The sequence below is a fragment of the Buteo buteo genome, chromosome 12 (assembly GCF_964188355.1).
Source record: "Buteo buteo chromosome 12, bButBut1.hap1.1, whole genome shotgun sequence".
Taxonomy (NCBI): domain Eukaryota; kingdom Metazoa; phylum Chordata; class Aves; order Accipitriformes; family Accipitridae; genus Buteo; species Buteo buteo.
The window spans coordinates 32,579,945-32,589,568 of NC_134182.1; the positions used below are offsets into that span (position 1 = coordinate 32,579,945).

A 9,624-nucleotide genomic window follows, 5' to 3' on the forward strand; every position below is an offset into this window, starting at 1 on the left:
TAACCCACAAAAGATCAGGAAACTCTGCTATACAGCATTTGGACTCGAGAAGATTTTAAAAAGGCCCATATGAATGTGGTCACTGGCACCATGGGAGATGGATGCCCAGGGAAAGAGGGATTTGCATGCATGCGAAACCTTGCTAGGAGAGATAACTAGCTCTGACAAGCTGAATAAGGCCTGAGAAGTCCAAGTTCTGTCCTTACTTATGAATACAGCTTTTGTCGATGGCTGTGGATGTTTGAAGGATGAAGTGCATGGATGGTCTCACCCCCTTTCCGCCTCCTGCTGTCTGCATAACTGACAGAGCAGCTCTGGTGTTAAAGTCATCTAAGCAAACGTGAAGCTCCTCCATGTCTCTTACTCAGGTTGCCTTACTGAGGAGCAGAAGACAATTGAGACTGACAGTAAACGCTGCAGGAGAAAAAGTTGGTGGTGGTCCTAATTTAGGGATGCTCTCTAATTTTACCCATGTTCTCTAATTTTACCTGTTTTCTCTCTAATTTAGGGATTCAGTGCACATTGGTTGGCTAAAGCTTAATACAGACAATGCAGAAAGGTGCTGTGTTCATCCACTGCCTTGCTGAATTTTCATAGCAGCCTGCTGCTACCACTGCTCAGGAGCAGGATCTTTAGTGAGTATATTACTTTTATACTTGTCAAGCATTTCCAAAATAAATTCTTTGTATTTAAAGATTTTTTTCTGAAGTTTACGATCAAAAATATTCTCAGTTCAAAGCTTAGCCCTCTGATGTACTAGCCTTTTTCTCATCATGGCATCAGTCTCACCAAGCACTTACATCCATGCTGAAGTGCATGCCTAATAGAGTTAAAAGCAGCTTCAGGAGTGTGCCTTGCTGCCCTACTGAACAGGCATAGGCAATGTGTAAATGTAGTTGTCTTGCTGAATCAGAGCTAAGTGATAATATGCTCCCACTAGCTGAGAGGGAGCAGTGAACTGCATGTGTTAACAAGGTGAGATTTCAGAATGGAGGTGACATTAGAGGACAGGGAAACAAGTTTTTAATAGCATTCACTGCACCTTGACATAGCTGCAAGACAAGACTCTGAGCTGAAACGGTAGGATTTTGAGACGTAACTTGGAAGTGGTCTGGGCCTTTTGCATCTCTGTTGGCTTTCTGTCCAGGCATACGGTGGGGAGGGTTTCTTCGGTTCTCATGTGTGCAGTCACACACCTCACTTTCTCATGGTAGGACAAATAGGCCACTAAGAACAGAAAGTAGGACATTTGGCCTTTCTCCTCTATGGGAGGTGCAGTGCAGATTGGCTTCTGAGAACTAGGACAGTACCTCCAAAAGTAGAACAGCTGGTCACCCCATTCGTGTGTGTGGTGCCTTACAAATGTATCCTCTAAAGCTCAAGATTTAAGAGATGTTTTTGGCCTACTTAGGGAATGTTTTCAGAAAATAGGGACAGATACACTGGAACAGACCAAAACCCCTGCTTTCCTTCTGGAGCACTGAGCAGAGCTAGCAATCGGAGGAGCCATGTGCTGGGCAAATAAACCCAATGGGTGCTCTGCATCACTTCTTGCAAATCGAGTGATACCACAGTGACAAATCTGCCCTCCTCAGCCAGGAGGCATTCGCTTTGCAGCAGCAGAACATGGACGGAAGTTATTGCACTGCAGCGTGAGATGGTGCTTCACTGCGACAGGGGACTGTTACCAAATCAAACGTGTGTGTGTGTGCGCGCGTGCTATATACATTTCTATAATGACATATATTTGACCAGAAACAAAAATCTGACTTTCATTCAAGTAAAACGCATAGAAAGCATCCACAGAGGGTTTCATTGCCCTGAATTAAGGTCCTTCTTTAAGTGTAATTAGATCCATAACATCTACAATCCCATTTGAGTGCTAATGATGCCAGTGGGATGGTAGCATGTTGCCCTGGTCAGTAGAACGTGCCTGGGGACCGTGCAGCAGCCTGTGTGGGTGAACAGCAGCACAGAGTACAAATCAGGTCAGCTAGCACGGTTCTTGGAAAGATGTTGCTGTCCTCACTGGTCGAGGAAACCCCCTCCACAGCTCCCTTAACGATGGCCATTAATGTTTCCACCTGGTTGCAGCTTGGACTAATCCCACGTGGGCTTCTCACCTTGAGCCAGAGGTTACTCAGAGTGGCTGTGCTGCTCTGAAGTCTGGGTTCACTCTCTTGGGACTCATCTTTAGTCAAGTCAGGTATGAGGCTGAATCTTAATAGTTAGAGAGGGAGGCTAATAGAAAGGGAAGCCTTCCAATTTTTTTTTATCCAGTAAGTGTGCTATGGTAATGAATTTGGAGCCTAGTGGCTTCAGTTGTAGTGGGAAGTTCACTGCCTTGAGAACAGGTCTTTAATCCACATGAAGAGGTGTTTCATAAGCCATATGTGATTCCCTGCTTTGAATATTAATAGCCAGAGTGCTTATTCAACTCAGAGCCATTTCATGGAAATGCTGTGCCTCTGTGAGGCCAGACCGAGCCCTTGGGTACTCCAATTTTTTTTGCAAAGACAGTTTCAGGTTGTTCTGTACTCTTAATTCAAAATTCTTATTCAGCTTAGAGTCTCTGACACCACTGCATTTACATTACATAATATTAACTGATTTTAGATTTAATGAAAATGTGAAGGAGACTCTAGGACAGCGGGCTTGGTCTACTTAGCCAAGTGACCTGTTAGTTACATACTTCATGAAGTTACTTAATCTTCTACAGGGCGGCCCCTTCTAAAATAAAATAACACAAGGAGGCAGCAACTGTTCTGGTGAGCACTTGTGTTTTTAAAGGCCTTCAGCAAAAGCTGGGGAATGAATATTCAGTGTGAACTGAGATGCATTCTAGCTGTGTCAGCTGTGCAGCTTTTGTTTTTTACATTTATATCTGTGGGCAGAGCTGGGGAAATGGCAGCGACAGAGCTTCTGTTGTAGCACTTGCTCCCACTAAGTACCATTCATCCAGAGCTGAGGGCACTGCGTCTGTGGCAGCGGCAGGCTCACAGCGAGGTGGAGGTCTTGGAAGTGGATGTGGACAACCCCGATTGTTTTCAATCTTAGAGTATGCCTGTGATAATGCCAGGGGAAAATGGTTTGGACTCCTAATGCTGGGCCTTGGTCATACTCCAACCCAAGACATCACGAGCCGAGCCGAGCCAGCTACCTCGTGGGGGATCCTTCCCACAAAGCCAGAGCAATGAGTGAATTGTCACTTTTGCACGGCGATCGTTGCAACTGTTTTGCTCTCCCAGTGCTAGAAAGGGACGGAGCAGGTATTGTTTTTCTCTCCGAGTAGTTACTACATTTGCATGTGCTTCCCATTAAAAAGTAGCTTTGTTATTTGCTAGTTATGACTGTGAAGCACTCTTGCTCGCTGGTGACCAGCAGGACATAGCACATATTTGCAATGCAAGAATCCTGCTCCAAGGCAGGGCAGAGGCAAGGCAGGGTTTGATGTGCATGTAGTGGGGGTAGCTAATTTGTGTCACACACGGGTGCCTAGTGTTTGCATTGTAAGTACTTGTCTCTGCGTTTGTTTCTACACATTTCACTGTCTCAAGGGAGCTGTTCGGAAGAGACAGTTACTCTGGATCTGAGCTTCTGGTGGTATATAAATTCCCGTCTGGTACAAAATTTAGGAGATGGCTCACTCCAGTGACACTTTCTTGATATGAATGTCTCTGGGAGGCACAAGAAATAGAAAGCCAAAGCTAAGAAAGGTGCATTAATATCTTTGAGACATGTCTCTGAGTCCTCCAGTGTGATAAAACAGGCAGGCAGCGAGTTGAAACCGTTGCCTAGTATGCAGCAAGTTTCTGTTTTATTGTTTTGTTCTGCCACTTCCCACCCTTGTCTGCTCAGTCTTATGTTGCACCTTACCCTCAAACTCAGACTGTAACTCCTCTTCAGGGAACATTTAATGCTGCTCGTACCAGGCCTGTAACAGCGAGGTTAACCCTGAACCTAAGGTTAACTTACAAATACCAAAAGACCTTTTGGCCTCTTACTCCCAGTGAAATCAGTGGAAGATGGGTGCCTATGGATCTCTCTCACAATTTAAACTTCTCAGACGGTGTGTTCAGAGATATGCTTCACAGTCCTGGTCCCCTGGGTTTCCTCTCCAGGATCCCTCAACTGGGAAACTGGCTGGAGCACAGCAGCTCCCTTTGGCCAGGACAGTAGGAAGTCCCACCATGGGACCAGAGCATGCCCTTGGCTTGCATAAACTAATCCTAGTATTTGGATTGATTAAGAAAACAGTAAGACATTGTTATGAAAGGGAACATTTGTGTGCAAAGCTTAAGCACACGGACCTTGCAGACTGCGCTCACCAGCAAACCCATCCTCCTTCCTGCATTTATTCCTGCATGAGGCAAGAGGCTCACTTAATGCTTTGGACCAAATTCTTCTGGATTTCAGCTGTGCAGCCTATGATAGAAGCAGTGTTAGCAGGATCAAACAGACCAGGTGCCTTCCAGTGACTCTTCCAGGTGGCTGCGGAGGGCACGGCCACACCACCAGCCCGAAGGACGTCAGTCTGGGTGGATAAGAAGTGCTTGCAGAGACAGGGGCCTGGAGCTCCTGCGCGGGTGACCACAGCGCTATGCTGCTGAGCCCAACAAGAAGCAGCCCCCCTCCACTGGGGCAAGGCCAGCAACATCAATATGATAACAAGAGACAGGCAAGTAGCCTCCAGGTGTTTCTGGGTACACAACGTGGTGAGGAGCCGTGCTGGGCTGCGCATGTCTCCTAAGCAAGATGAAGGTGTGATATGCAAAGGCCTCTGTGGGGTAAGAAAGCAGAAAATAAATAATGAAACCGTCTCCCCAAACCAGAACTGTCTGCTGACGAAGTCAAGGAGCATCAACAACCATCCTGAGTTTTGATAGCATGTCAGATCACCCAGCCTGAATTTCAACAGGAGATCAAATCGCTCACAGCAAGGAGAGGGATGAAAATATCAGGTGTGCTGCAGGTGGGGGGAGTTTCAATGCTGTCCCCTCCCTCAATCCCCCCCACTAGAGAGGCAGGTGGGGAAGCGGAGTGGGAGCTGTGTGTCATTAGCCTTTGGAAGACCCTCTCCCCTACCTGCCACTGCCTTGAGCGCAGGTCTGCCCCAGCGAGCCCCTTCCTCTCGCCTTGTGGCACGTTTGGTTTCTTCGGTGCTCGAGCTCGTCAGGGAGAGCAGCGGTGCTCTTGGGAGATGGGGAGGCTGTGCAGAGACAAAAAGAGGCAAAGGGGGTGCGAGGGAGAGGGGACGGTGGTCAGAGAGAGCTGAAAGGCTCCCGACCCCCTGCGAGGGGGGCTTTGACCTCCTGGGGCTGAGGACCGCTGGAAGCCAAACAGCTGTGTCCTTTCTCCCTCTTGGTGTGCTATCGGCCTGAGAAGATAGCCAGGATAGTTTGTCTTATGAGTGTCCTTCACAAGGACAAGTTGTGTTGCCTAAGTTCTGGGCATGCAGGTACTAGAAAGAGATGGCCGAAGAAGCTGCTCCTGATGAGGAAGAAGAGAACGCAAGGTGCTGGAGGGACTGGTGAGCAAGGAGCTTGAGCTGGGTGTAGCAAGCAGATCCAGGATGGGGAAGGATCGCCTCCTCGGGAAAAGCAGATTTGGTGGCTTGGGAGATTACTTGGAGGCCGTGGGGCTGGGACAGGATGGTGGCAACCCCGGCCCTGAGACTGGAGAGGAGAATTTAGGTCTTTCTCCCTTTGCTGCTCCGGTGGGGCGTGTGCCAGAGGTAGGGTAGGACTGGCAGTGGGAGCACTGGGCAGGGGAGAGCAAGAGTGGCTTTCTCAGCGACTTGCCTCTGCCGTCGTGAAGGCAGTGATGGAGCTGCCAGGAAAGCAGAGGCTGTGCTCACGGTGGCTCAGTGGTGAACTGGGAAGTGGCAGGAGCTCATGAGAAAACAACAAATCTGAGGCGAGGGATTCATTTTTCAGCCCCGAAGTAGGCACAGAAAGTTGCATGAGGGTGGTTTACATACTTAAGCAGGGTTTTGGCATTTGTGCCCAGCCTTGTGGTTCATTTCCTCATTCACTCAAACGCATAAAGAGTGAACAAATGTTTGGTAAACAGGAACCTAGGGTTTCAGCGATGAAAAGCTTTAACTCTTGCCCGCAGAGCTGCTTGCAGCATTGGCTTGGAAGTGTTTTTCAGAACATGATGATTAGCTTCCTCCCCGATCTCATGCCTGGGGTAGCTCCAGCCGCCCCCCCCGTGTCACCTCGCCGCTGCACCCCCCTCACTGGGAGCACCCCCACCCGGGGGGCCGGCAGCCTGGCTGGCAGCCCCACCGCGCTGCCAAGGGTTTGAATGAGCGAGGAAAGCACGCAGCGAGGTGGGGCCCTTCGGGTCAGCCTCGATCGGCGCTGACGAGGGCCAAGCTGGGAAACTTGCACAGCAGCTGCCCGGGCTCGATTTGGTCTGTGAATAACTGGAGAGCTTTCCATCACCGGGGCTGTCGGTCCAGGTATTTGCGAGCACTTTATTTGGTGGTTTCTTTTTAGTGTGGTTGCTGGACGGGGAGGACAGGATAGAGAGAGGAACCTTTCATGCTTCAGCCTTCTGCAGCATCCGGCGTTTTCATGAAACCACAAAGGATGTTAAAGAAAAAAGAACAAGCGCTCTGTTTATAGGGATTTAGACCATTAAAACAAAGAGGGGGCTGTGTTGTTCAGTGATCGCTTGAAGTCAAGGAGCCCGAAGACATAGGTTCACAAGGAACGGGCTTCCAGGCTGGGAGCCCACCCTGCCTTCCCACCCTCCCTGGGCCACAGTTTGCTTGTGCGGCTACAAGGGTTGGCAGAGCTGGCTGGCACTCCGAATCCAGTGTGCTGCCCAGCACTGCTGTGCATATTAAAAAGTCTCTCAGGAAGATGACTCTGCAGCTGCCCAGGAATTTGTCTTGTGCGGGGCTTTTCCACTCGGAATCCCTTGCAGGACACGTTGGATGCAAAGGAGAAGCGTGCAGCACCCCAAACGAGATCTGCATGGGGAAGGGACTCGGACAATCTGTAGTCCACACGCTATCAGCTGCTGTCACACTGGTTGAGAGCAAATGTTCCTTTCCACCACCTGTGTTCAGTGCAGATTTTTATGCAAGCATGATAGTGGGAGGTAGTACAGAAACAGGTCTGATGGCAATAGCAGAAAGGCTGCTGCTCCCAAAGGTAGTCCCGATGCTTTTTTAGGAGTGTTGCACCGGAACAATGGCAGTGGGAGGGAAAGGGTGATGACAGCCTGTGATTCTTAATTGCTCGCGCTCATCTCTCCTCAGTGTCCAAGCTGACTGAAATGCAAAACGAAAGCGATTGTGCAGCATAAATCGGATGTTGGAATTCCTTTTCATGATCTAAAACCAGTGTCCCCGACCACAGCTCCTGGGCTCTATGCTGAGGGGGACAGCAGGGTGCGAAGCTGCCCCAGCCCACCGCTCACTCACCGCGCTTCATCCCTCGGGGAAACAAGCTGCAAAACAAGAAACAGCCTGCAAACATCCCAAGCCACCCAGTGCTCCTTGGTAGGTATTTGTGGAGGAAGGCATTTTGGAGGGGCACGATATGAACAGCTGCAGTGACGCTGCAGACCGAAAGTCTGTCCAGCCGGTGCTGGGCTATGGTGGTGGCTGCGGGAGCCTGCTGTCTCCCTGCACCCATACCCCGGTGTCTGGCACGATTTCCAGAAAAGTGGAGGTAATGCGGGGGGTGAGCTTGGTAGAGGCACAATTCTGCACGGCCGTGTGTGCCCTGCACCGAGGAGCAAGTGATCCGCAACACCCACACTCTGCCTCCAGCTGGGCGCATCGAAACTTTTCCATCTGATTAAAAGCTGCTCTGTTTTTCTAGATAAAGCCGCTCCTGGCCACTGCCAAGATTCCTGGTTTCTCCTCACTGCTGGACTGCTGGTATCTTTTAGGAGGAAGAGCTGGAGGAGGCAGAATAAATAAATAAGTTCTCACTCGTATTTTTTAGTCACTCAGCAGCCATTGGACACCTCATTTACGTACGTTATTAGCAACCTTGACGTTCCAGACATAAACAGCGAGCAAGACCGTATGTGTGTGCGGCCTCTGGACGCCACTGGTGCACGTTTCTCTCGCGTGGGCTCCGTGCGTCCCGAGAGCGGCTCTCCCAAGCCTGCCATCGCCGTGGGCAGGGATGGCCGGGAGGGTGCCAAGCGAGAGCCCTCCTTCACTTGGCGGGGAAAGCAACCACCCGCTTCTGGACTTCCCCAGGGCTCAGCCCCCTTCCAGGGTTCAGACCTGCCTCGAGTTAAAAGGGTTAGCGACATGTGGTGCTCTGTCTGAACTGAACTATGTCCAAATCATCTATTAACCTGCGAGGAAAATATTGGGCTAAGGATATTTTAAAAGCCTTTGGAAGGGCGAGGGCTGAATCAAGTGCTAATGTTTTATTATCCAACTTTCCTTAACAAGCTCTCCATTCATGGAGTGCCAGTAAAATTTTGAAGTCATATTTTGAGTGCGGAAGAGACCTCATAAATTCTAGTACTTATGGAATCAGTGAAAATTATTTTCTCTTTGGGTTTACGTAAAAATGTTCCCAGAAACAAGCATTTGGGGATTTTCTAGGGAAAAACTGTGGAGAGAGAGTCTAAGTAGTCTCAATGGTTTTCATCAGCTTGGTGGAGAAAAAGTCACAGGTTTTACAGGGATATTTTTGCCAAAAAAGGCTTGATTAGGGGTCTCCATATTACGTAAGTGACTTAAAGCTTAAGATTCAAGCTAATTATCATTTTTGTGCCATGCTGCCCGTGCAGATGCTTATTAATCTAGTCTATAGATTTTGTGGCCCCCATGTAGAGTCAGGTATTCTTGCCAGGTGCTTTTAGCTGATTACATGTGAATTGTCTTCAGCACTGATTTTGTGAGAAGTTTAAATTTGCCTCTAGAGGTTTCTGTTGCCTCTTACGGACACTCATGCCGGTCCACAGTACTTCTGCAGAACTAACAGAGTGTGTGTGCAAGTGAGTTTTGGATGTGTATCCTACACAATTGTATCGCCCAAGTGTGTGACCTGGAAAACACACACACAGAATCCTTACTTGAGATTCCCTTTTAGTTAAATTCCTGCAGTGAATGGCAGATGTTTGTGTCCACCAGTAGCATGTACCAAATAATTAGCCAAAGGAATTCCTAAAGGGCTGTGGGATTGACCATGAGGTGGCCAGAAGGTCAGTGTGGTTTCCTGGATTAATAGCAGCAGGGGAGGGGTCACTCCGAGTTCAGTAGCATCATCCCAGACTTACACGCTGGTGAGTGCCATCAAGCTAGCCAATAATTCCCATGTCCTGTCCAGCATGCAGTGAGCTTTGTGTAGGCTTTAGGACTGACCATTTTAGAGCTCCTGCCTGTCTGAAAGCCCTGGTTAGAAAGGAGATCAATTTTCCAGACCTCCCAGTCAATATTTTTGATAGCTAAGTTTCTATGGATCGCATTTTTAGTGTTATCTTGAAATGTATTTTGGTGTCATGTAAGTGTGTTATCACTCAGAGACAACACACTGCCCTTCAGACACGAGGCAGAGAGCCAAAACCTGTCCTTGGATTAATATTTGCAGTTCCTCTTGACTCCCTGGTATCTGAAGGTCAAGTCAGGCCCAGAGTGTC

At 48.9% G+C, this 9,624-nt stretch overlaps 1 long non-coding RNA gene across 1 annotated transcript; it reads left to right on the forward strand.

Annotated features, from left to right (window-relative positions):
* Positions 1-515: 515 nt before the first annotated feature.
* On the forward strand, positions 516-7,956 carry LOC142038147 (uncharacterized). Its single transcript, XR_012652523.1, has 3 exons — positions 516-635; positions 7,274-7,516; positions 7,842-7,956. It is a non-coding gene; the product is annotated as an uncharacterized LOC142038147 (long non-coding RNA).
* The last annotated feature ends 1,668 nt before the right edge of the window (positions 7,957-9,624 follow it).